Source organism: Styela clava, unplaced genomic scaffold (assembly GCF_964204865.1).
Source record: "Styela clava unplaced genomic scaffold, kaStyClav1.hap1.2 HAP1_SCAFFOLD_143, whole genome shotgun sequence".
Taxonomy (NCBI): domain Eukaryota; kingdom Metazoa; phylum Chordata; class Ascidiacea; order Stolidobranchia; family Styelidae; genus Styela; species Styela clava.
The window spans coordinates 20,001-22,500 of NW_027556723.1; the positions used below are offsets into that span (position 1 = coordinate 20,001).

The 2,500-nt window shown below is 55.4% G+C and overlaps 1 non-coding gene across 1 annotated transcript in view; it reads left to right on the forward strand.

Annotated features, from left to right (window-relative positions):
- The first annotated feature begins 1,969 nt into the window (after nt 1–1,969).
- The window catches only part of LOC144419641 (small subunit ribosomal RNA), a 1,810-nt gene continuing 1,279 nt past the window's right edge, over nt 1,970–2,500 (forward strand). Inside the window, exon 1 of the ribosomal RNA XR_013474187.1 lies at nt 1,970–2,500. This exon is cut by the window's right edge and continues 1,279 nt beyond it. This is a non-coding gene — a ribosomal RNA (small subunit ribosomal RNA).

The window sequence follows — 2,500 nt, forward strand, 5'->3', positions numbered from 1 at the left end:
GGCGGGCGAGAGAGTGCTGCGTCGCCGGCATCGGCGTCGAAAGAAGCCGAGCCGAAAAAAGTTAAAGTACAAACGTGCAAGCATACTAACCTAACCCTAGGTAAGGCATGTCAGAGCGAAAGACAGTAATTTCGAATGAGCCAAGAAAGAGCGGTGCGGGGCCGGTCGGAGCGCACCCTTTTCTCGGTGGCTGGCGGGCGAGAGAGTGCTGCGTCGCCGGCATCGGCGTCGAAAGAAGCCGAGCCGAAAAAAGTTAAAGTACAAACGTGCAAGCATACTAACCTAACCCTAGGTAAGGCATGTCAGAGCGAAAGACAGTAATTTCGAATGAGCCAAGAAAGAGCGGTGCGGGGCCGGTCGGAGCGCACCCTTTTCTCGGTGGCTGGCGGGCGAGAGAGTGCTGCGTCGCCGGCATCGGCGTCGAAAGAAGCCGAGCCGAAAAAAGTTAAAGTACAAACGTGCAAGCATACTAACCTAACCCTAGGTAAGGCATGTCAGAGCGAAAGACAGTAATTTCGAATGAGCCAAGAAAGAGCGGTGCGGGGCCGGTCGGAGCGCACCCTTTTCTCGGTGGCTGGCGGGCGAGAGAGTGCTGCGTCGCCGGCATCGGCGTCGAAAGAAGCCGAGCCGAAAAAAGTTAAAGTACAAACGTGCAAGCATACTAACCTAACCCTAGGTAAGGCATGTCAGAGCGAAAGACAGTAATTTCGAATGAGCCAAGAAAGAGCGGTGCGGGGCCGGTCGGAGCGCACCCTTTTCTCGGTGGCTGGCGGGCGAGAGAGTGCTGCGTCGCCGGCATCGGCGTCGAAAGAAGCCGAGCCGAAAAAAGTTAAAGTACAAACGTGCAAGCATACTAGCCTAACCCTAGGTAAGGCATGTCAGAGCGAAAGACAGTAAACTCGAATGAGCCAAGAAAGAGCGGTGCGGGGCCGGTCGGAGCGCACCCTTTTCTCGGTGGCTGGCGGGCGAGAGAGTGCTGCGTCGCCGGCATCGGCGTCGAAAGAAGCCGAGCCGAAAAAAGTTAAAGTACAAACGTGCAAGCATACTAACCTAACCCTAGGTAAGGCATGTCAGAGCGAAAGACAGTAATTTCGAATGAGCCAAGAAAGAGCGGTGCGGGGCCGGTCGGAGCGCACCCTTTTCTCGGTGGCTGGCGGGCGAGAGAGTGCTGCGTCGCCGGCATCGGCGTCGAAAGAAGCCGAGCCGGAAAAAGTTAAAGTACAAACGTGCAAGCATACTAGCCTAACCCTAGGTAAGGCATGTCAGAGCGAAAGACAGTAATTTCGAATGAGCCAAGAAAGAGCGGTGCGGGGCCGGTCGGAGCGCACCCTTTTCTCGGTGGCTGGCGGGCGAGAGAGTGCTGCGTCGCCGGCATCGGCGTCGAAAGAAGCCGAGCCGAAAAAAGTTAAAGTACAAACGTGCAAGCATACTAACCTAACCCTAGGTAAGGCATGTCAGAGCGAAAGACAGTAATTTCGAATGAGCCAAGAAAGAGCGGTGCGGGGCCGGGCGGAGCGCACCCTTTTCTCGGTGGCTGGCGGGCGAGAGAGTGCTGCGTCGCCGGCATCGGCGTCGAAAGAAGCCGAGCCAAAAAAAGTTAATGTACAAACGCGATGCTAATGAGCGAGCCGTTGTCTCGACTAATATGTAGGGGGCGTTCGATCGAGCGTCTGGCTTGAGCGCTTGTCGGCCTAGCAGAACGGTCGCATTGTTATGCCCGGGTTTTAGGCACCGCTGCAGGCGGCCGGCAGAGCTCTTGTTTGTGCGAAACTGAATGGATCGAGCCCGAGAGAGGGCGAGCAAAGAAAAAACGCAAATCGCTCCGCCTGGCACTGCCGGCGAGAGCGTGGACGTCGCGGCCAGCGACTGTCGAAGCTGAGTACGGCCGCAGGCGATCGCCTCGGTCTTAAACGAATGCGACGAGCACGCGCCGGGCGGCCCAGCAAGGGCCGAGCGCAGCTGTCGCAGCTATCTGGTTGATCCTGCCAGTAGTGATATGCTTGTCTCAAAGATTAAGCCATGCAGGTGCAAGTACGAGTTCTCGTAAAGCGAAACTGCGAATGGCTCATTAAATCAGTCTTGGTTTATTTGGTCTCGTAAGCGAAGTGGATAACTGTGGTAATTCTAGAGCTAATACATGCATTAAGCGCCGACTTCGGGAGGCGCGCTTTTATCAGATCAAAACCGACCGGGTTCGTCCTGTGACGTTTGATGACTCTGGATAACCACGCGGATCGTACGGTCTCTGCACCGACGACGTATCATTCAAGTGTCTGCCCTATCAACTGTCGAAGGTACGCTACGTGCCTACCTTTGTGATAACGGGTAACGGGGAATCAGGGTTCGATTCCGGAGAGGGAGCCTGAGAAACGGCTACCACATCCAAGGAAGGCAGCAGGCGCGCAAATTACCCATTCCCGACACGGGGAGGTAGTGACGAAAAATAACAATACAGGACTCTAACGAGGCCCTGTAATTGGAATGAGTACATCCTAAAACT